We start from the raw sequence: 25822 nt of genomic DNA on the forward strand, positions 1-25822 counted from the left end.
GATACAGTGCAATCCTTATCAAAATCCCAAAGGTGATTTTTGCAGAAACAGAAAAACCCATTCTAAAATTCATACAGAATTTCAGGAATCCCAAAATCACTGAAACAATCTTGATTTCAAAACTCACTACAAACCTACAGTATCAGAACAGTGTGGCACTAGCATCAGGATAGATATGTGGACCTACAGAATAGAAAAGAGAACCCAGAAATATTCCCTCATATGTATGGTCAAATGTTTTTTACCAAGGGCGCCAAGACCATTGAATAGGGAAGGAACAGTCTCTTCAACAAATGGTTCTGGGAAAGCTGAATACCTAAATGCAAAAGAATGAAGTTGAACCCTTACCTAACAGCATATACAAAAATTAGCTCAAAATGGGTCAAAGACCTAAATTTAAGACCTAAAACTATAAAACTCTTAGAATAAAACATAGGGGGAAATCACCATGACTTTGGATTTGGTAATGGTTTCTTGAATATGACATGAAAAAGCACAGAAAACAAAAGAAAAAATAGATAAGTTTGGAGTCCATAAAAATTTAAAACTTTTGTGCATCAAAGAACACTATCAAGAGAGTGAAAAGACAACCTACGGAATAGAAGAAAATACTTATAAATCATATATAATAGGATTTAATATCCAGAATATATAAAGAATTCGCACAACTTAACAACAAAAAAGCCAAACAGCACAATTCAAAATGGACAAAGGACTTGAATAGACATTTCTCCAAAGACGATACACAAATGGCCAACAAGCACAGGAAAAGATGCTCAACATCATTAGTCATTAGAGAAATGCAAATCAAAACCACAATAAGATACCATCTCACATCCACTAGGATGGCTTTAATCTAAAAGAATGGAAAATAGCATGTGTTGACAAGGATGTGGAGAATTAGAACCCTTGTACATTGCTGGTTAGAATGTAAAATGGTATATGGAAAACAGTTTGGCAGTTCTTCAGAAAGTTAAACAGAATTATCACATTACCCAGAAATCCATTTCTGGGAATCAAAAACAGGGACTCAGAACTTGTACACGAATGTTCATTGCAGCATTATTCACAATAGCCTAAATGTGTAAACAATCCAAATGTCTACTAACAGATGAATGGATAAACAAAAGGTGGTATATGCATGCAATGGATTATTATTCAGTCATAATAAAGATTTAATATATGCTGCAACATGGATGAACCTTGTAAACCTTGAAATGAAAACTGCCAGACACAAAAGACCAAATTTTATGATTCCACTAATATGTCTTGAATAGGCAAATTCATAAGAACAGAAAATAGATTAGAGCCCAGGAACTGGAGGTATGGGGTGTGTTGGGGAGTTATTGCTTAATGGGTATAGAGTTTCTGTTTAGGGTGATGAGAAAGTTATGGAAATAGATAGTGGTGATGGTTTGCACAACATTGTGAATGTAATTAATGCCACTAAGTTGTATAGTTAAAATAGTAAATTGTATTCTACACATATCTTACTATAATAATTTTTTTTTAAAGGACAACACAATACACGTGGGTGTTTGGTACTTTTGAGTGCAGGGAATGGGGAGATTGCTGCGGGCTGGCAATCTTGTTTATTCTTGAGCTCAGAACTTGCTGGACACTACTGGGGACTGACGTAGAGTGGAAAAGATTCCAGCTCTGCCTTCGTGAGCTTTAATCCTGAGCAGTTTATTACTCTGTATTAAATTCCAAACTTCTACCTCTTAGGGAAGCAAGGATGTCAGTTGAAGTACCTTAAAGAATGGAACAAGCATGTGTTTGAGTGTCTGCTAGTGCCAAGCATTATGCTAGTTACTTTCTCTAAATACTGTCTTTTAGCTTTCATGGTAATCTTATGGGATACTTATTATCCCCATTTTATTGAGGAGGAAAGTGAGGCTTATAGAAGTTAAATAATTTGCCCGGAGTCACACAGCTGTGTCAAAACCAGAATACATACTTACGTGCTTTTCATACATCATCATCCCTTGTAAAGCTGAGTTACATTTACATTAAAGATTCATGGGATAAACTGAAGTAGTACTCTTATCAAGATTAGGTAGAGTCAGTGGACTGACCTGAAGAGTAGGTCAGACACTCACAGATTCCCAAATATCATATTCACTTGAGTAGAGTAAAAAAGTTTGTCATAACTGTCTACTCTTGAGCATGGAATAATGCTCACTGTTAAAAAATTATATCCACACCCTGTTTATTTACATTTGTTGCTCTTAAAGTGCCTGCTGATGGATCTGTTCATTCATGCTTGACACCGCAGAGTAGAAGTTAATAATTTGTCATTTGTGAAGCTAATGTAAAGAGATTTATGACTCAACATTGGCATTACAATTCAACACACCTGTTCAGAGCCAGCCCTCCCATTTTTCCTTCCTTTGCCTGAGGTGGAGACTTCTTCATGGATTACAGTAACACTTTTTGACAAGCTTAGACTGGGTGGAGCTGCCTTGTACTGACAGCCCACAGTTGATGATATCTCAGTAATGCATTCTTTTTTTATTTGAGCTGTCAACATTTATTACTGTAAAAGCACTCATTTTTAAACAGCTGGCCCAACCTGTCTACTTTTTGTTTTTAGTAGCAGTAGAGTCTAACAAAGTATGTTTATTTTTCTAGTTATACAATCTTAGCTAGCTTTGGGGGAAGTATATCTAGTTGTATTTTCTTTTATGTACCATTGTTTTAAAAGTAGCTATCTTAGTGTTCTCCAAATAAAAAATTAAAGCCTTCTACTACTTCTAAAATCTTCTTAAGTGGCTATTGAGACTTTCCCAATGTCATAAACCTGAAAGGCACCTAAAGAAAATGTTAACTGAAACTCTCTTAAGGCAAATCCTTTAAAAAGATTCAGAGCAAACTGTTCATGTCTTAAATGCTACCTAAATTCCTGTCTTTGGAGACAGTCATGTCCTTGATGAACTTTTCTTTCCCACTGGGAAATATATGGCTATCTTAGTGAGAAGGAATTTGGGAGCTGGAAGTACATGTGCATTCTACCTTTACCTTGAACTTTCATGCTACCAGTTTGAGGGCCTACCTCTGGTTGTTTTCGGAGAGGTTTTAAAAAAAAAAAAGTGTGAGGGACAGTATTTTTCTTTAAGGAACTTAATCTATACTTTGAAAGCTAAAGCACATCCTTACAAAAATAGACGTTTGTTATATGACTTAGAAGAATTCAGGAGTGCATTTTGAATAGTCAGAAGAGACTTTTCTGAAGAGGTAAGATTGGATCTGGTACTGGAAAGGACAGAAGAGTTTGCATGTGCAGAGGTAAGAGGAGAGAGCATTACAATGTGGAGAAAGTATGACCAAAGGAATAGTGTAAAAAAGTTGAAGTCATGTTGGTCCAGTTTAGATAAAACAGAGAGTTTGTATAGAAAGAATAGAAGGAAGCGAAATTAAATTGCCTATCATTAGTATTTTTAACAAGTCACCTTTGCCTTACGAAGTTACTTTTCTCTTATTTTTGTGCCTCTCATCGGGGATCGTGAGAATCCCTTGGCACCATTCTTACAGCTACAAATTTACCTTAATTCCAGTTACCCTATTCAGTTACTTATCATGCCAGCAAACAGTAATTGCAATATAGTATGAAAACACAGCAATGGCAATAAGTACAAAGTACAGAGGTGACACAAAGAATTCTTAGAGGTGGAAACATTTGAATATTAAAGCATGATATGTAGATGTTCACCAAGTAAACCACCATTAATTCATTTCTTTGGCCCCTAAATCAACACATTTTTATTAAGGACCTGGTATATGCCCTCATTTCTGCTAAGCACTAGTAGGTAGAAGGATGACACAGTCCTTTAGATATTCAGTGACATGCAGACAAAAGGATCTCAGTATAATAATGTAATTCCAATATGGAGATAGATGTAGGGTGTTAAATCTGCCTATCAGGGAAATTTCTTTTAAGTTGAAACTTTTCTAAAAAGCAACATTGTAGCAGGTAGACTTGTAGGCAAGTGTCTTCCAGAAGAAAAAAAGGTACTTTCTAATAGATGGCTAGTTTGGAAGACTACATCATCAGCCAGAAGAGACACACGTTATAATTAAATGAGGACTACTTGGTTAAATGGGCAGAAATATTCTAATTTCAGACTAGATATTTCACTTCAATGATAGCCATATATACCTCCCGTATCCTATTATACTCATCTATCTCTTTGCAGACCATTTTTACCATAAAGCACACTAAAGGTAGTCAAGGCGAAGAGGAAATGATTCTCCACACTCCACACTTCTAAATTTTTGTTGTTGTTAGAGGTTGTGTGTGTGTGTATGAGTTTTGAATTTTATTTTTTTATACAGCAGGTTCCTATTAGTTATCCATTTTATACACATCAGTGTATACATGTCAATCCTAATCTCCCAATTCACCACAGCACCACCACCACCCCCCGGCCGCTTTCCCCCCTTGGTGTCCATACGTTGGTTCTCTACATCTGTGTCTCAGTTTCTGCGTGGCAAACCGGTTCATCTGTTCCATTTTTCTAGGTTCCACATATATGTGTTAATATACAATATTTGTTTTTCTCTTTCTGACTGACTTCACTCTGTATGACAGACTCTAGATTCCTCCACATCTCTACAAATGACCCAATTTCATTCCTTTTTATGGCTGAGTAATATTCCATTGTATATACGTACCACATCTTTTTATCCGTTCGTTTGTCGATGGGCATTTAGGTTGCTTCCATGACCTGGCTATTGTAAATAGTGCTGCAATGAACATTGGGGTGCATATGTCTTTTTGAACTATGGTTTTCTCTGGGTATATGCCCAGTAGCGGGGTTTCTGGGTCATATGGTAATTCTATTTTTTGATTTTTAAGGATGCTCCATACTGTTCTCCATAGTGGCTGTATCAATTTACATTCCCACCAACAGTGCAAGAGGGTTCCCTTTTCTCCACACCCTCTCCAGCATTTGTTGTTTATAGATTTTTCTGATGATGCCCATTCTAACTGGTGTGAGGTGATACCTCATTGTAGTTTTGACTTGCATTTCTCTAATAATTAGTGATGTTGAGCAGCTTCTCATGTGCTTCTTGGCCATATGTATATCTTCTTTGGAGAAATGTCTACTTAGGTCTTCTGCCCATTTTTGGATTGGGGTTTTTGTTTTTTTGATATTGAGCTTCATGAGCTGTTTATATATTTTGGAGATTAATCCTTTGTCCGTTGATTCGTTTGCAAATATTTTCTCCCATCCTGAGGGTTGTCTTTTCGTCTTGTTTGTCATTTCCTTTGCTTTGCCAAAGATTTTAAGCTTCATTAGGTCCCATTTGTTTATTTTTGTTTTTATTTCCGTTACTCTAGGAGGTGGATCAAAAAAGATCTTGCTGTGATTTATGTCAAAGAAGGTTCTTCCTATATTTTCCTCTAAGAGTTTTATAGTGTCCAGTCTTACATTTAGGTCTCTAATCCATTTTGAGTTTATTTTTGTGTATGGTGTTAGGGAGTGTTCTAATTTCATTCTTTTACATGTAGCTGTCCAGTTTTCCCAGCACCACTTATTGAAGAGACTGTCTTTTCTCCATTGTATATCCTTGTCTCCTTTGTCATAGATTAGTTGACTATAGGTGTGTGGGTTTATCTCTGGGCTTTCTATCCTGTTCAGTTGATCTATATCTCTGTTTTTGTGCCAGTACCATATTGTCTTGATGTAGCTTTGTAGTATAGTCTGAAATTAGGGAGTCTGATTCCTCCAGCTCCATTTTTTTTCCCTCAAGACTGCTTTGGCTAGTCTGGGTCTTTTGTGTCTCCATACAAATTTCAAGATTTTTTGTTCTAGTTCTGTAAAAAAATGCCATTGGTAATTTGATAGGGATTGCATTGAATCTGTAGATTGCTTGGGGTAGTATAGTCATTTTCACAATGTTTATTCTTCCAGTCCAAGAACATGGTATATCTCTCCATCTGTCTTATAGTTTTCTGCATACAGGTCTTTTGTCTCCCTAGGTAGGTATATTCCTAGGTATTTTATTCTTTTTGTTGCAGTGGTAAATGAGAGTGTTTCCTTACTTTCTCTTTCAGATTTTTCATCATTAGTGTATAGGAATGTAAGGCATTTCTGTGCATTAATTTTGTAGCCTGCAACTTTACCAAATTCATTGATTAGCTCTAGTAGTCTTCTGGTGGCATCTTTAGGATTCTCTATGTATAGTATCATGTCATCTGCAAACAGTGACAGTTTTACTTCTTCTTTTCCAATTTGTATTCCTTTTATTTCTGTTTCTTCTCTGATTGCCGGGGCTAGGACTTCCAAAGCTATGTTGAATAATAGTGGTGAGAGTGCACATCCTTGTCTTGTTCCTGATCTTAGAGGAAATGCTTTCAGTTTTTCACCATTGAGAATGACGTTTGCTGTGGGTTTGTCGTATATGTCCTTTATTATGTTGAGGTATGTTCCCTCTATGCCCACTTTCTGGAGAGTTTTTATCAAAAATAGGTGTTGAATTTTGTCAAAAACTTTTTCTGCATCTATTGAGATGATGGTACGGTATTTTTTCTTCAATTTGTTAATATGGTTTATCACCTTGATTGATTTGTGTATATTGAAGAATCCTTGCATCCCTGGGATAAATCCCACTTGATCATAGCGTATGATCCTTGTAATGTGTTGTTGGAATCTGTTTGCTAGTATTTTGTTGAGGATGTTTGCATCTATATTCATCAGTGATATTGGTCTGTAATTTTCCTTTTTTGTAGTATCTTTGTCTGGTTTTTGTATCAGGGTGATGGTGGCCTCATAGAATGGGTTTGGGAGTGTTCCTTCCTCTAATTTTTTGGAAGAGTTTGAGAAGGATGGGTGTTAGCTCTTCTCTGAATGTTTGATAGAATTCACCTGTGAAGCCATCTGGTCCTGGACTTTTGTTTGTGGGAAGATTTTTAATCACAGTTTCAATTTCATTACTTGTGATTGGTCTGTTCATATTTTCTATTTCTTCCTGGTTCAGTCTTGGAAGGTTATGCCTTTCTAAGAATTTGTCCATTTCTTCCAGGTTGTCCATTTTATTGGCATAGAGTTGCTTGTAGTAGTCTCTTAGGATGCTATGTACTTCTGCGCTGTCTGTTGTAACTTCTCCTTTTTCATTTCTAATTTTATTGATTTGAGTCCTCTTCCTCTTTTTCTTGATGAGTCTGGCTAACGTTTTATCAATTTTGTTTATCTTCTCAAAGAGCCAGCTTTTAGTTTTATTGATCTTTACTCTTGTTTTCTTTGTTTCTATTTCGTTTATTTCTGCTCTGATCTTTATGATTTCTTTGCTTCTACTAACTTTGGGTTTTGTTTCTTCTTCTTTCTCTAGTTCCTTTAGGTGTAAGGTTAGATTGTTTATTTGAGATTTTTCTTGTTTCTTGAGGTAGGCTTGTATTGCTATAAACTTCCCTCTTAGAACTGATTTTGCTGCATCCCATAGGTTTTGGATCGTTGTGTTTTCATTGTCATTTGTCTCTAGGTATTTTTTGATTTCCTCTTTGATTTCTTCAGTGATCTCTTGGTTATTTAGTAACATATTGTTTAGCCTCCGTGTGTTCTCCTTTTTTGTGATATTTTTCCCTATAATTGATTTCTAATTTCATAGTGTTGTGGTCAGAAAAGATGCTTGATATGCTTTCAGTTTTCTTAAATTTACTGAGGCTTGATTTGTGACCCAAGGTGCGATTTATCCTGGAGAATATTCCATGCGCACTTGAGAAGAAAGTGTAATCTGCTGTTTTGGGATGGAATGTCCTATAAATATCAATTAAATCTGTCTGGTCTATTGTGTCATTTAAAGCTTGTGTTTCCTTAGTAATTTTCTGTTTGGATGATCTGTCTGTTGGTCTAAGTGAGGTGTTAAAGTCCCCCACTATTATTGTGTTACTGTTGATTTCCTCTTTTATAGCTGTTAGCAGTTGCCATATGTATTGAGGTGCTCCTATGTTGCGAGCATATATATTTAAAATTGTTATATCTTCTTCGTGAATTGATCCCTTGATCATTATGTAGTGTCCTTCCTTGTCTCTTGTAACATTCTTTATTTTAAAGTCTATTTTATCTGATATGAGTATTGCTACTCCAGCTCTCTTTTGATTTCCATTTGCATGGAATATCTTTTTCCATCCCCTCACTTTCAGTCTGTATGTGTCCCTAGGTCTGAAGTGGGTCTCTTGTAGACAGCATATATATGGGTCTTGTTTTTGTATCCATTCAGCAAGCCTGTGTCTTTTGGTTGGAGAATTTAATCCATTCATATTTAAGGTAATTATAGATATGTATGCTCTTATTACCATTTTCTTAATTGTTTTGGGTTTGTTTTTGTAGGTCGTTTTCTTCTCTTGTGTTTCCCACTTAGAGAAGTTCCTTTAGCATTTGTTGTAGAGCTGGTTTGTTGGTGCTGAATTCTCTTAGCTTTTGCTTGTCTGTAAAGCTTTTGATTTCTCCATCGAATCTGAATGAGATCCTTGCTGGGTAGAGTAATCTTGGTTGTAGGTTCTTCCCTTTCATCACTTTAAATATATCATGCCACTCCCTTCTGGCTTATAGAGTTTCTGCTGAGAAATCAGCTGTTAACGTTATGGGAGTTCCCTTGTATGTTATTCGTTGTTTTTCCCTTGCTGCTTTCAATAATTTTTCTTTGTCTTTAATTTTTGCCAATTTGATTACTATGTGTCTCAGTGTGTTCTCCTTGGGTTTATCCTGTATGGGACTCTCTGCGCTTCCTCGACTTGGGTGGCTCTTTCCTTTCCCATGTTTGGGAAGTTTTCGACTATAATCTCTTCAAATATTTTCTCAGGTCCTTTCTCTCTCTCTTCTCCTTCTGGGACCCCTATAATGCAAATGTTGTTACATTTAATATTGTCCCAGAGGTCTCTTAGGCTGTCTTCATTTCTTTTCATTCTTTTTTCTTTACTGTGTTCCGCAGCAGTGAATTCCACCATTCTGTCTTCCAGGTCAGTTATCTGTCCTTCTGCCTCAGTTATTCTGCTATTGATTCCTTCTAGTGTCATTTTCATTTCAGTTATTGTATTGTTTATCTCTGTTTTTCTTTAATTCTTCTAGGTCTTTGTTAAACATTTCTTGCCTCTTCTCAATCTTTGCCTGCATTCCTTTTCCAGTGTACTGGATCATCTTTACTATCATTATTCTGAATTCTTTTTCTGGAAGATTGCCTATCTCCATTTCATTTGGTTGTTTTTCTGGGGTTTTATCTTGTTCCTTCATCTGGTACATAGCCCTCTTCCTTTTCATCTTGTCTATCTTTCTGGGAATGTGGTTTTTGTTTCACAGGCTGCCGGATTGTAGTTCTTCTTGCTTCTGCTGTCTGCCCTCTGGTGGATGAGGCTATCTGTGTGTGTGTGTTTTAATGTCTGGCCAGATACAGGAAAATATCCTTAAAAAAATTTTTCAGCAGCTTAGCAGAAACTATTTTTATTATTTTTTTAATATATTTATTTATTTATTTTTGGCTGCATTGGGTCTTTGTTGCTGTGCGGGGGCTACTCTTCATTGTGGTGCATGGGCTCCTCGTTGTGGTGGCTTCTCTGTTGCGGAGCATTGGCTCTAGGCACGGGGGCTTCAGTAGTTGTGGCAGTCTGGCTCAGTAGTTGTGGTTCGCAGGTTTAGTTGCTCCGCAACATGTGGGATCTTCCTGGACCAGGGCTCGAACCCATGTCCCCTGCGTTGGCAGGTGCAATTTTAACTACTGCGCCACCAAGGAAGTCGCACAAAAACATTTTAATAGAGGATTTGCTTCTGGAATTCTCACCTGTGCACATTGTTTTATTGAAGCAATTTACTGCTTGTGTGCTAAAATACTCATCACAGCTTTGCATAGCTTTGGGGACTTGGACTAGGGATGCTCATTACCCATGAGTTAGAAGGGAGAACGCTAAGGTGTCTGACGAAGAATAACTCTCATTCATTGCTCCTAGGAATACAAAATGGTTCAGCCATTCAGAAAAATAGTTTGACAGTTCCTCAGGAAGTTAAACATACACTTAACACATGACCCAGCAATTTTTTTCCTAGGTATTTATTAAATCTAGAAAAATGAAAATTTATGTTAACACCAGAAGTGTACATGAACGTTCCTAAAAGCTCTATTCATAATTGCCAAAGCTGGAACAAAAATATCCTTCATTGTTCTTCAATTCACCTTCAGTGAGTGAATAAATAAATATACTATATTATATCCTCAGAAATCAAAAAGTAAGACATTATTGATATGTACAGCAACTTGGATAAATTACAAAGGCATTATGCTTGGTTTAAAAAAAAAGTCAGTTTCTAAAGGTTATGTACTATACAGTTCTATTTCATATTTTTGCAAAGATAAAACTAGGGACAGGGAGACAATCAGTTGTTGCTGAGAGTTAGGATTCAGGAGAGGATGACAACAAAGCGATAGCACCAGGGATATTTTGGAGATGATGAAACTGTTCTGTATCCTATTTTGGTGGTGGTTACATGAATCTATACATGTGTTAAAGATATAGAAATGTACATCAAAAATAATCCATTTTACTTTATATTCACATTAAAAAATAAGATTAAAAGCTAGGAAAATCAACAGTCCATAGAATTGACTTTAAAATGGGCTTTATTAACACAACATTGTAACTCAACTATATTTCAATTAAAAAAAATTTTTTTAATTAAAAAAATATAAAATGGGCTTTAATGAAATTTTATTGCTCTTTTAGTTGTATTAACCTTTTTTGGATGCCTGTGATAGTAGCTACCATGTATTGAATCCCTACTCTTAGGCATAGGACTGGGCCATTTACATTTCTAGTATAAATTCTTCAAGACAGGTGTAATTATACCCATTTTACGGGCGAGGGCAGAGCATTAAATGACTTTCCCAAGTCAGATACTAATTGGGGAAAAAAAAATCTTATTTTATACATAGCAGTTGGGATTGCACTAACTTTACCAATATGGAATGCAACCTTTGGAGTATCAGTACTCAAAAATGTGATGCAGTGGCTATTTGCATCACAATCACCTGGGTAACTTGTTTAAAATGCATGTTCCAGGACTTCTGATGTATTGAGACAGTTTCCAGTTTCCTCTTGTATAAAATGGGGGTAATAATAGTACCTACTTGATATGCATGTTTTTGTTGGTGGTGGTTTTGTTTGTTTTTGGCCATGCCACGTGGCCTGCAGGATCTTAGTTCCCTGTCCGAGCTTCAAACGCGTGTCCCCTGCAGTGGAAGCTTGGAGTCTTAACCACTGGACCGCCAGGGAATTCCCTTGATATGCATGTCTTGAAGGTTAAATAAGATAATACATATAAAGCATGCACTAGTGCCCAGGATTCAGTAAGCAGTATATAGATAAATATAATCTATTGTTACTTTTACCCTAGGCTGAACTAGAAGGAATTTTAGAGATCATTTAATCTTAACTTCATTCTGCAGTTGAGGAAACTGAGAGCTATATAAGTTATTTGCCCAAGATTACTTACTGAGTCAGACCTTTTGTTGTTGTTTCTCCTTTTAGTGTTATTTTCTCTTAATTGAAACTAAGTATTTCCCTTGTAATGGCGCCTCCAGTAGGTGTGGGGGGGTTGGGAGGAAGTATTTTCAAATGATTGTGAATTCTCGCTTTTTGTTTTTAAATAACATTTTCCTTTTTGTTTTTTTCATTGAGGTGTAATTGACATACAACATTATATTCGTTTCAGGTATACAATATAATGATTCAGTATTTGTATATATTACAAAATGATCCCCACAATAAGTCTGGTTAACGTCCATCATTATATATAGTTGAAGAATTTTTTTTCTTCTGATGAGAACATTTAAGATTTACTCTCTTAGCAAGTTTCACAGATGTACTACAGTATTAGTTGCCACGCTGTACATTGTATCTCCATAACCTATTTATTTTACAACTGGAAGTTTATGTCTTTTGACTCTCCGCACTCAGTTTGCCCACTCCCCACCCGCTGCCTCTAGCAACCAACAGTCTGTTCTCTGTATCTATGAGCTTGGAGTTTGTTTGTTTGTTGTTTTAGATTCTGCATATAAGTGAGATCATACAGTATTTGTCTTTCTCTTTCTGACTTATTTCATTAGCATAATGCCCTCAAGTTCCATTCATATTGTTGCAATGATGGGATTTTCTTATTTTTAATGGCTAAATAATATTCTGGTGTGTGTGTGTGTGTATAGGGAAAGAATACAACCTATGGAATCTGTTCACAGCATATATTGCAGGTGTGACTAAGACAAAGAACATATACTTTACAGCCCTGAACTAGTTTATTCACGCAAAGCAGTAGAAAGATTCAGCTTTGCAACCAACCCAAAGTATTTGTGAACATCTCTTCTCTGGGAAGGAAGTGATAGCTTCTATAAGGCTTTTAAATCCAAATAACAATTTAAATGCATAGCTATAGCTATCTAACTACTATTTACTAGGAGTCCGAACTCCAGAATTTCACTTTGAAAGTCAGGACCAGCCAGCCATGGATAACAATCCCTTATATGCTTAAGAGCCCTTTTTTACTTGCTTTTCAAAATAACAGCCTTCTGTCAAGAAAGGAACTAAGAAATACCTGCCCACTCACTCCCTCATTCCACTTTAGAGGAATTACCCATTCCCCATTCATGTGCTTTCTCTTTAACCAGTGACCGTAGTTTAGCTGGTAAAATGCTTGCTCTGCTTTTCAGTCCAACAATAATTCTTTCAGTGCCTGACATGTGCCAAGCTACACTGGGTGACAGTTTCTGCCCTCAGAGAGCTTGCCACTTAATCTCTAAAAATGAAACCTCAGTACATGAAGCAATTAGAGAATAATTAGGTTCAAACCAGGGAGAAATAGTTCACACAAGTGGAATGGAAGGAAGTTAGTTCAGAAGATTAAGAGATGAGAGTGGGCTAGAGGAACATGAAGAGAAATATAGTTTGAGTTAGGCCCTGGTTATCTGGAAGAGAGTCCTTGCTTGAGAATAGCTCACTGTCTCATAAGAGGCAACTATAAGTTAGTGGTTAAGAGCTCAAGGTCCCATATAGCCTGAATTCAAACCCTACCTCTGCCACTTAGCAGCTCTATAACCTTGAGAAAACTATCTTAATATCTTTGTGCCTCAGTTTCCTCAATTAGTAGTTACTTGATAGGATTAAATCAGTTGATACATGTAAAGTGCTTAGATTGGTACTTGGCATCTATTAAGTACTTTCGAAATATTTTCTATAATAATAACATATAAACTGAGTTTGGAAGAATGAGTAGGAAATAATCATTTGGATTAAGGAAGAAGTTCATTGAAAAAATGTGGAAGTGTGATAAGCTTGGAGATGTGAAATGGCTTGGGACATGTGGGAAATGAGAAGTAATTCAGCAAGGCAAGAAAGAGGTATTGGTAGAAGAAAGGGAGGAGAGAAAAGGCTAAAAATGTGCATTAGGGTCACACTGTACTTTTATGCTATGCTATAGAATTTGAACTTTAGACTGTGGGCAGTGAGTATTCATCACATCTTTTAAGTAAGAAGTTGACATAATTAGATTTGTAATTTAGGAAACTAATTATGATGGTTATGCTATTTGCTCATCACTTTGTTCATATCTTTATGATAGTACTTATTTTGGTGGTATAATCATCTGTTATTTTTTCTTTTTGAGGTACAGTGCTTTTCAAAGTGTGGTCCATTGAGCACATATTTGTTAAAAGTACAGACTTTTGAGCTTCCATTGCTAGACCTACTGAATCAGAATCTCTGCAGTTGGGCCAGAGAATCTGTGTCTTCACAAGTCTCCTATCTAACAAGTGACTCGTTTGTATTTTAAAATCTGAGAACCGCTGGTTTAGTGGAAAGAACACAGGCTTTAGAAACAGATAGACCTAAGTATAAAAGCTGATTCAGTCCCATACAAGCTACACACTATGGACAAATTATGTCGCCAGTCCGAGTCTCAGTTTCCCCTTAGTGACGTGGAAGTAATAATTGCAGTTTGTGAGGATGAAAAGAAACAGCATCTTGGGCTTCCCTGGTGGCGCAGTGGTTGAGAGTCCGCCTGCCGATGCAGGGGACACGGGTTCGTGCCCCGGTCCGTGAAGATCCCACATGCCGCAGAGCGGCTGGGCCCGTGAGCCATGGCCGCTGAGCATGCATGTCCAGAGCCTGTGCTCTGCAACGGGAGAGGCCACAACAGTGGGAGGCCCGCGTACCAAAAAAAAAAAAAAAAAGAAACAGCATCTTGTAAAATAACTAACCCATAATAGGCCCTCATACATATTGCCTTCCTTTCCAATTTTATACATCTATCTCCTACAACTAGTGAGAGAAGGAAACCACATCTTACTTATCTTTTTTTTTTAACATCTTTATTGGAGTATAATTGTTTTACAATGTTGTGTTAGTTTCTGTTGTATAACAAAGTGAATCAGCTATATGTATACATATATCCCCATATCCCTTCCCTCTTGCACCTCCCTCCCACCCTCCCACCCTCCCCTATCCCCTCCCAGGTGGTCACAAAGCACTGAGCTGATCTCCCTGTGCTATGCAGCTGCTTCCCACTAGCTATCTGTTTTACATTTGGTAGTGTATATGTGTCATTGCTACTCTCTCACTTCGTCCCAGCTTACCCTGCCCCCTCCCCGTGTCCTCAAGTCCATTCTCTACATCTGCTTCTTTATTCCTGTCCTGCCCCTAGGTTCATCAGAACCTTTTTTTTAGATTCCATATATATGTGTTAGCATACAGTATTTCTTTTTCTCTTTCTGACCTACTTCACTCTGTATGACAGACTCTAGGTCCGTCCACTTCACTACAAATAACTCAATTTCTTTTCTTTTTATGGCTGAGTAATATTGCATTGTATATATGTACCACATCTTCTTTATTCACCTGTTGATGGACACTTAGTTTGCTTCCGTGTCCTAGCTATTGTAAATAGTGCTGCAGTGAACATTGTAGTCCATTTTTTTTTTTGAATTACGGTTTTCTCAGGGTATATGCCCAGTAGTGGGATTGCTGGGTCATATGATAGTTCTGATTTTAGTTTTTTAAGGAACCTCCATACTTTTCTCCATAGTGGCTATATTAATTTACATTCCCACCAACAGTGCAAGAGGGTTCCCTTTTCTCCACACCCTCTCCAGCATTTGTTGTGGAAAACATAGGCAGAATACTCTATGACATAAATCACAGCAAGATCCTTTTTGACCCACCTCCTAGAGAAATGGAAATAAAAACAAAAATAAACAAATGAGACCTAATGAAACTTAAAAGCTTTTGCACAGCAAAGGAAACCATAAATAAGACAAAAAGACAACCCTCAGAATGGAAGAAAATATTTGCAGATGAAGCAACTGACAAAGGATTAATCTCCAAAATATACAAACAGCTCACGCAGTCCTATATCAAAAAAACAAACAAACCAATCCAAAAATGGGCAGAAGACCTAAATTGACATTTCTCCAAAGAAGGTATACAGATTGCCAACAAACACATGAAAGGATGCTCAACATCACTAATCATTAGAGAGATGCAAATCAAAACCACAGTGAGGTGTCACCTCACACCAGTCAGAATGGCCATCATCCAAACCTCTTAATCATTGTTTCCATTCCCTAACATAAAGCTTAACGTATATAGTAGGTGAGCATAAATGTCTTGTAAATGTGTAAGTGAATGAATGGATGAATGGATTTTATAGGAAGGGACTGGAAGTTAGGAGACCTACTAAGAGGCCAATGCCATAGTCTAAGCGAGAGATGACCAGGGTCTGAACTGAGACATCATGCTTGAAAAACGTTCAGATTTCATCCTACGTTACCAGGCAGATAGGTAGATTCTCTCTGGATAGGTTTAGCTTAACATAAACTCTCTCTCACAAGTTGGCCCACTCCCTCTAAAGCAGACACTGAGATGACAGTTCATCATTTGAAACCCTGCCACTAAAGAAATTAGCAAACCAGTCTCAAATCCAGCTTTTCAACTCACTCCCACATACCACTTCTATCCAGATGAAAAATAATCTTTTCTAAACATCTGCACCGGAAATTCCAGAGACTTAACATTCTAGCAAAGCAAGACAGTCTTAGTTAGGACTTGGAAGTTACTTGCTACATGTGAATTCATCTCTCTGTTTTCATAGTCCTGCAGTAGGACTGTGATATAACAAGATACAAATATCTTGAAATTTCTCTGTTTAAAACTTTTGATAACTAGATTTTTAAAAATAACCAGTTTGTCTAACATTTAGGCTCTGTCCTTGATATAACAGGTATCAAACCTATTCTTTCAGGTATATAACCTGAAAGAATATCAAGTGTCAGGTTTGCCATAATCCTTATTTCACCGTTTTTGAACACTAGCAGGTCATTAATGATTTTACAGGCAAATCAGTTTAACAAATATAAACTTATAATGCAGATGTCTGGTGGAGCCAAAATGCTCATTCACTGTTCTGTTTTTAAGGATCTAGGAAGTACCAGGCAGTGCTTGGGATTGGAACTAGGGATACAGAGATAAACAAGGAAAAGTCTCTTCGATTTGCTTAGGGTCTAAAGAGAGAAACAGACATGTAAATAGATGATGACAACTCTACAGGATAATACAAAGCTGGAGGTACCTATCCATTCTATACCATCTTACTCTTCTAGGTGGAGAGTCCGTTGGTAATGAAATAAACTAACCCTGTATCTGTTTTTTCTACTCAGTTCATTCAGCAAGTGAAAACAGTTTAGTCCCAAGAAAATCATTCCATAACTATTCCCTGCACTGATTTAAGGACTATATTTGCAGTGTTTGGAAGGAAGAAAATTTAGAGAGGGAGAAACACAGTAAGTGTATAGGTTGAAGAAAGGTGAAATGGCAGAAAGAGCTCTAAATGAGGTAACTGGTGGCCTACATTTTAACAAGCTGAGTGACCCTGGAAAAACCACTTGAAGTTTCTCAGTCGCAATTTCCTCATCTCTAAATGGGGATCAAAGTCTCTTCCTGGCCAACCTCATTATTGAGAGTATCACATGTGAAAGTGCTTTGTAAACTTTGAAATATAAGACTTTAAAGGATTAAAAGTCTTAGATAAAGATATAGGCAGGAGGATATTCATTAATACTTACTACATTTTTCTTGCAAATACTTGGTTAATGGTAGCTTTTTAAAAATTTTATTTTTCTTTTCTTTATTTATTTTTGGCTGCGTTGGGTCTTCATTGTAAACATGAGCTTTCTCTAGTTGCGGTGGGCGGGGGCTACTCTTCGTTGCGGTGCGCGGGCTTCTCATTGCGGTGGCTTCTCTTGTTGTGGAGCACAGGCTGTAGCTGTGCAGGCTCAGTAGTTGTGGCTTGTGGGCTCTAGAGCGCAGGCTCAGTAGTTGTGGCACACAGGCTTAGTTGCTCCACGGCATGTGGGATCTTCCCAGACCAGGGCTTGAACCCATGTCCCCTGCATTGGCAGGCAGATTCTTAACCACTGCACCACCAGGGAAGCCCAGTGGTAGCTTTGATTAACAAGGAAGTGAGAACACTTTTAACACCATGGAAACCACAGTGATAAATTAGGCCTAGGGCCAAGGAATTCGTTCTTACCACAGAGAAGATGAGGCCTTCTAAGTCATTCCTGATTCTATTAACAAAATGATCATTCCTTTCAGTCTGGAACCTTAGTCCATTTCAGAGCACTATCCCACCATGTGTTCTTCTATTTAATTCTCACAGCCCAGGTCACTCGAAAATAGAGCAAACTTAAGGGTTTGTCCTGGGCCCTCATACTAAAAAGCCTCTCTCCTCTGCAACTTAGAATGTGATTACGTAAAGGCAGACCAAACATTTATAGAATAAGCAAAGTAGGTTCACCAAATAAATAGACAGGAAAAATATATGTAGACAGAGAGATACCTTTATGAAATTTAATATTTCAGAAAAATCAAAGGAGTCTTAAGAAAAATTAGAATTTTGTCAGACTTCTGAATACACTTTAATATTGCTTTTCTTCTAAATTACATATGGTGCATAATCTCTGCTTAGGACCTCTAATGTTCTTTTTGGGCCCTGGGACATCTGTCAGAACCCTGGTACATAGACTTGATAGGGTACAGCAGTCAGCTACGGAACAATGGGAAGATGCTTCAGAGACCTGAGACTCGTGTCCATATAATTATTCGTGAACCTTCCCCTGTTTACCCTCCTCTACCACTGCCAATTTACCTATCAAAAAATGATGCTGTTAATGAGGAATGATTTGCCCCAGGGCCTCCCCAGGCAATCCTTGGAAGAAATTCAGAGAAGTTAAACTGTTCGGCCTGAGGTTACACATCTAGTTATTACAAGGAAGAGGATTAACATTACTAGGATGATGATGATGGTGATGATTATTAGGGTAACGTTTATCAAATGCCCATTGTGCTAGGTGATATGTATTCATCATTTCATTTCATCCTTCCAGTAATCCAACGAGGAGGTAGTTTTCCTGTTTTGGACATAAAATTGTTCAGTGTTGAAAGAGTTCAAAGAAGTTGCCCAAGGGCACAGAAATTAAGCGGCAGACCTAGAATTCAGACCAAGTTGAGTTGTTTGTGTTTGAAGCTGTACTTTTTCCCTGTACTGTTTTGCCATCAGGATGGAACAAGGACTAGAATCCAAGCTGTTTGGCTGGAAGATGAATGTCCTGGACACAGTGCACCATGGAGGCGATGCTACCAGGCAGTACTTCTTTTGAAGGCCAATTTAACACATTTTTTCAAGCAGTGCCCTCATCATTTATACTTCAAGTATAAATATTCTTCTCCCTTTTTACACTGTAGAGTGCTTTGTTTTTATTTAGTTCTTAGCTCTGTAATTTGATACTTGGTTTATTTTTAGGCGAAATCCAGGTAACATAAAATGAACCATTTTACAATTACATGGTGTTTTGTACATTCACAGTGTTGTGCAACTACTACCTCTATCTAGTTCCAAAATATTTTTATCACCCCCAAACCCATTAAGCAGTCACTCCCCCAACCCCCTCTGCCCCCCACCAGCCTCTAGCAACCACTGTGCTTTCTGTCTCTGTGGATTTGCCTGTTCTCGATATTTCATACAAATGCAGTCATACAATATGTGACTTTTGTGTCTGGTTTTTTCATTTAGGTTCCTCCACATTGTAGCATATATCATTACTTCATTCTTTTTATGACTGAAATATATTCTATTGTATGGATATATCACATTTTGTTCATGCATTTGTTAATGGGCATTTGGACTGTTTCCACTTTTCGGCTGTTGTGAATAATGATAGAATGAACATTTGTGTACAGTTCTTTTGGGTATATAACTAGAAGTGGATCACTGGGTCATGTGGCAAATCTGTTTAACTTTCTGAGGAAGCACCGAACAGTTTTCATAACGTCTGTACCATTTACATTCCAATCTGCAGGTTACAAGGATTCTCCACATCCTCGCCAACACTCATTTTTTCTCTTTTTAAAAATGATAGCCATCGCAGTGGATAAGGTGGTATTTCCTTGTGGTTTTGATTTACATTTCCCTAATAATGACTAATGTTGTTGAACATCTTTTCATGTGCTTGTTGGCCATTTGTATATCTTCTTTGGAGAAGTGTCTAATTCTGATACGTTAAAATATGAGATACTATTTAAATGTTTTGTAAACAAGATTATCAGAACATCCTGTGGCCTGAGAATTTTCAAAAATAAGATCTTAAATATCTGAACTCCACTTCTGTCCCAATTAGACCATAAGGTGGAGATTTGAAAAAAAAAGGGGGGGGGTGCTTTTTACCTCCCAAATACTAAAGAAGAAATTGAGGCAGTCTTACATCTTTTTGGTGCCTAATGAATTAGCCCCTTAAGAATAATTTAATAACTAAAATCTCTGCTTCCTCTGTTCTCACACTGACCAGGTATTTACTTAGAAAATAAAATGATCAATTTAGCTTTAGAGGCAGGCTTTGAAAACTTGGCTTTAAATGATCAAATATTTGAATTATTTTACTTTTTTCTTTTTGACATCACTGAATCTACAAAATTGCTAGGGATTGGTTTATCTGTTTTAGTGACTCAGGAAGAGTCAGTTAATTGTCCTCCCAGTTCAATTCAGTCCACATTTGTAGAATACCTACTATGTGCGAGGCACTGTGCCCAGTCATCACATGAAGAGTCCCCTGAAATTTGTCACCCTTGCAGATGTTACAGAAAGAAGATAGTCATGGAATAATCTAGCACCCTACACAAGAGGATAATTTTCCTCAGTAGAGCTATTTTCTTATTCCCGTCCTGCCTATTATTATTTCTCTCAAGGCTTCTAGGTATGTTATAAATCTCAGAACCCAAATTAGGGTAATGGTAGCAAGAGGGAAGTAAAACAAGAGCATTTAGCTTGCAAAGGCTTTTGGCCTTTTTTGAGGTCCATGACAGTTCCTGGAGCAGATACCTTAGCTCCCTTTCCCTTTCTTTTTTCTTTTATGTATAGTCACCTCTTTTCTTTCCTCCTTCCCTCAATATATCTGAGGATTATATATGATAATAATGTAGTTAGAAGAATGCCTGGCATATAGGAAGCATTCACTGAATGTTAACTGCTATTATTATCTATCAAGTGCCAACTTGGTAGTGTTAACTTATGCTGGAAATTCAAAAATTAATAAAACAGTATTCCTGCCCTCAGTGCTCAGTCTACTCTGAGAGAGAAATATGTAAATATATGATTAAATAATACAGTGTGAATTGAACACAGAAGTGAAACCATTCAACCCAGGGTGAGGTACCTGTGAATGCCTAGACACTTAAGTTGAGCCTGAAAGATGAGTGTGATTTTGCCGAAGGAGGAGTGGTAAAGAATTTTCCAGGCAAAGGATAAAGGATATGCAAAGGCAGAGAAACATGCAAAGGCTGGTCTGTTCAGGGAGCTGTGAGAGGGCTTGTATGGCTAGAGCATAGCGTATATGGAAGGGGGAAGTGGGTAATGAAGCTGATAAAGTAATTGAGGGCACCTGTGCTAGGAAATTTAGACTTTATCCTGAAGGTGTGGGGAAATCATTGAAGGTTAGGAAAGAGGAGTGTTATGATGTGATTTTCATTTTAGAAAGGTAATAAGTCTGACACTATGCTTTTTTTTTTTTTTTTTTTTTGCGGTACGTGGGCCTCTCACTGTTGTGGCCTCTCCCATTGAGGAGCACAGCCTCCAGACGCGCAGGCTCAGCGGCCATGGCTCACGGGCCCAGCCGCTCCATGGCATGTGGGATCTTCCCAGACCCGGGCACAAACCCGTGTCCCCTGCATCGGCAGGCGGACTCTCAACCACTGCGCCACCAGGGAGCCCTGACACTATGCTTTTAACAATAGAAATTTGATAACAGCAGGATATAACTACAAAATCTCCATAAAAATAGCCCCACCCAAATCATTTGTCCCTTTCTTTTAGATGAAATTTAAAACACTTTAAAGTAGGACTAGTTTAACATATGTCTTTCCTACAATATCTGGCCCAGTGATTACTCACAGTAGATGTTCAACAGAGTCATTGCCTAAAACTAAGCCAAGGTACCAAGTGGTGCAGAACAAAAAGTTCTATACCTAAGCCTCTAAGACAGATGATTAGTTCACATGTGTCTAGAGTTAGAAATCATTCCTCCACATTTCCTAGATACCTGGAAACCTGTCCAAGTATGTAATTCTCTTGCATTCTTACATTTAATCAAATTATTTTTATCTATGATATGAACTCCCTTTCAAGACCTCTTATTGTTAGCCCATGTAAAATTTGAAATATGCTGCCACGAGACCTTTGACTTTAAACCTTTCATACTGATGTCGGAGCTAGTTTATGGCTTCTGATTTTTTTGTATGTAATAAACAAATCAGTTACTCTTTCCATCTGAGCTTTTACTGAAGCTCCCCCTAGGCTTATGAACTTTAAAATCTCATTAGGGTTTTATTCTCTACTTGCTAAAAGTTAAAAATTAAAAAGGCTGAAACCAACATTTATAATGATTTTAAAGGGTCAGCAGACATTTTCTGTGAAGTGTCAGATAGTAAATACTTTCTACTTTGGAAGCCATATACTCTCTGTCACAACTATTCAACTATGTCATTGTAGCACAGAAGTAGCCATAGATAATTCATGAACAAATAGGCATGGCTATATTCCAGTAAAACTTTATTTACAAAAATAGTCTACAGGCCAGCTTTGGCCCAAAGACCACAGTTTGCTGACCTGTGATTGAAAGTAAGCTTCCTCCACCTGTCTTATCTGTCTATCTTCAGGAAGGAATCCTGACTGGAGAAGTGGCCACAGAATGTAGTATTTAGATTCTATCAAACACCATTACATCATCTCTGTTGCATGCGTGTACACACACACACACACACACACACACACACACATCCCAAAAAAATCTCCAGAGCATTTAGCTTGACTTTCCATGTAAAAAGGTAGGTCCTGGTCCTAGTATTTAACTATTTTTCTGCACCAGAGTGGATGAACTTTCCCCATTTATGGCTTTCCCGCAGGCAAAAATAACATCCCAACCACTTGTCACTTAAGCAGTATACATTACTTTTAAGCAAAGCTTCTTAAGCAGTGCTTTGCTAAATTAAATGTGCATAGGAATCACCTGGAGAATTTATTAAAATTCATATTCTGATTCAGTCAGTCTCAGGTGGAGCCTAAGATTCTACATTTCTGACAAGCTTCCAGTTGATTTCAGTGCTGCTTGTTCTTGGACCACACTTTTGTTAGCAAGGTTCTAAGTACTATTTCTGTTATTACAACCCAGTCATCCAAGGTCTTACCACTGGATCCACAGAATCAAGAGCTGGTCTTCTTCAGGTGAGGTGGCATTCAAAGCTGTGTTTGACTATGATGACTTCAGTCAATTTGTTTGTTTATTCAGTTTGGTAGTTTCTATAGAACTAGAGGTTACCATTTGAAATGGTCCTTGGCCGCTTATTCTTATCTTTCATCCATACTGGAAAATTCGAAAACATTATCTCTTTGAGTATTGCTCCATTCTTTATATTCCCTTCTAGGGTTCCTAGCAGATGCACGTTAGGCACTCTGATTATATCCTCCATGTCCACTTAACTTCTCTATTATACCTTATTTCTCTGTGTCTCTCCATGTTGCAATTTAGGTAGTTTCTTCAGATTACTTCCACTTTATTAATTCTCTCTTCACCTGTGTCCAAGCTGCTGTTTAATCCATACATTAATTTTTTCAGTATTATTAATCACTTATTTTCTAAAGTTATATTGAAGTATAATTATATAAACTGTACCTATATAAACTGTCCAATTTTAAAAAGTTTTGACATACGTATACACTAATAAAATCTTTACCACGATCAAAATAGTGAACATATCCATCACTCTCAAAAGTTTCCTCATGAACCTTGTAATCCCTTTCTTCTGCCTCTACCTCCCAACCATTCAAGTCCCATGCACCCACTGATCTTTCTGTCACTATAGATTTATTTGCATTTTCTCAAGTTTTATGAAAAATTGAATCATACAGTATATACTCTTTAGTCTGACTTCTTTCACTCAGCATAATTATTTTGAGGTTAATCTGTGCTGTGGCATGTATCAGTAATTCATTCCTTTTAATTGCTGAGTAGTACTCTGTTGTGTGGACATACAGCAATTTTACAAATTTTTTTTGATTCTAGTAATTTTTTTTAATAGAAGCAGAATTCACATAGCATACAGTTAATTATTATAATGTGCATTATTCAGTGACATTCTGTGTATTCACAATGTTGTGCAGCCAGCATCTAGCAATATTAACAATGCTACATTTAAGAATAATTTAACATTTGCATTACAATTTTTTGCATGAGTGCCTTTTTAAAAACAAGTTAAAGAAAATACAGCAAATAGCTCAGATTACACAATATTGTTCTTTCAGATTAGCTCATCTCTCTCTCTCTCTCTCTCTATTAAACTGTGGCCTGCCTCTATAACCCCACTATTAGTGTGATGCCTAAAGTAAAATTGGTGCTTATTGAATATTTGTGAGAAGGAAAGGAGGGAACAGAAATAGAAGAGAGAGAAGTGGGGAGGGAAGGAAGGAAGTTAGCTGGTTCAAGAAGTCCTCTCACAACAGGTGCCACATTTTGTGGCAGGGATCCCTGTATTTAATGGCCTTTCCTATCTGCAACAGTCTGTTTTAAAACAGAGCTGTTTACTTAGAATGCTTTTATTACAAACTGTATTTGTGCTCAGAGAGGGCTTCCAGCTGTGGTAGCTTTTAGAAGGTCCCTTTGTGTGTGTACATAGTGTCATAACGGGTCATTTCTGCCCAGCCAGTCAATTTCATTGACTCAGATAGGGCCACTTTATGAATGAGCTATATCATTTTCCTCCTTAATTTTTACTCTAGACAATGAATGTTTTATGCCTGGAAAGACGGTTCATTTATTCAACAGATGCTTATTAAATACCTTCCAAAAGCTAGGCATTGTGTGAAACACTTGGAATACAGAGGTATGTAATATAGACAAGATCCCTGCCTTTATGGTGCTTACAGTGTCATGGGGGACTCTCACATTAAATAAATAATCATATGATAATTGATACAATTGTGATAAACGTTTTAAAGGGAAAGGACAGAATGCTACAAGAGAAATCTAAACTAATTTGAAAAGGTGGAGTCATGAAAGTATGTTACAATTAAAATCCTAAGCATCTTAAATATTTCCCTACTTGAAATGTAAAAAGATAAGATTACTCCCATAGGTTGTTGATAATATTAGGAATATCTAAATTTGGAAAGATAGAGTTGTTCAGAGAGGCACAGTTTCCTTAAAAATTCAATTCTTTAATTTAATAAATGACTGAAAAGGGAGACAGTGTTTACCCAAGAACACACAGCTTGCTACTAGCAGGGCTAGGAGTTGAACACAGGTCTTCTAATCTCCTCATTACCTCTCCTTGGTGACATAAAAAAATGAAGACATTATACATCAACTATAGATCAGCCATGGCCAAATGAACTATTAAGTGTCCAGTCTGTACAAGCTTGTATATTGAGTGGGCAAAGGTGCTTACAGAGTAAATGCAAATGCAAATATAAAGAAAAACATACAGAATATGTCCTATCAGGCTGATTGTATCTGGTCATAGTAAAACTGTAGTATATAGACCAAAGTAGGAAATACCCAGTTGGAATCAGTGAAAATATCTTTAAAGGAAGATGCTTCTGTTGCTTTAAAATAAAAATACTAATAGCTAAGTACGTCTCCAAGTAGGAGTTTTTAAAACCTGTTTTTATTCATGTGTCATACTACATGACACGTAAATTATCCTGACTACTTTGCAGCCTAAGTGGTCTCTCAGGTTAAACATTGTTCCTGATATTTTGCCCCAACATATAATTTCTCTGGCATACTCTTTTATCACAGATGGTATAGCAATTAGCTTCAGGCCAACAACATCTAATTTTTCCTAATTTTTTATTTGAAAGATTAGGAATCAATGAAATGCTACTATTTATACCAGAGATTGTGGACTTAATGGAATCATTGAAACCAAAAGGAGTATGAGGCTTCAAGGAGAAGGCCAGTCTTGAATAGATATCAGAGGGAGTACCTAAGACAGTGCTGAGCATACACTCAGCCTGAGCAAGCATATATTGAACTGAGGAGACAAAAAGAAAGAATTAAGTTAAACTATATGAAATTTCCATTTTTATAGGTCAAAACCAGTCAGATATCGGTAACTTATGTATGATTCAGCCTACTGTGCAAAATGACCAGAAAGGGGGCTTCCTTGGTGGCGCAGTGGTTGAGAGACCGCCTGCCGATGCAGGGGACACGGGTTCATGCCCCGGTCCGGGAGGATCCCACA

At 37.3% G+C, this 25822-nt stretch overlaps 1 protein-coding gene across 4 annotated transcripts in view; it reads left to right on the forward strand.

Annotated features, from left to right (window-relative positions):
* The window catches only part of FAF1 (Fas associated factor 1), a 499298-nt gene that overhangs the window by 426045 nt on the left and 47431 nt on the right, over positions 1-25822 (forward strand). The gene's annotated exons all lie outside the window — the stretch shown is intronic.

This window comes from Globicephala melas, chromosome 1 (genome assembly GCF_963455315.2).
Source record: "Globicephala melas chromosome 1, mGloMel1.2, whole genome shotgun sequence".
NCBI classification, from domain to species: domain Eukaryota; kingdom Metazoa; phylum Chordata; class Mammalia; order Artiodactyla; family Delphinidae; genus Globicephala; species Globicephala melas.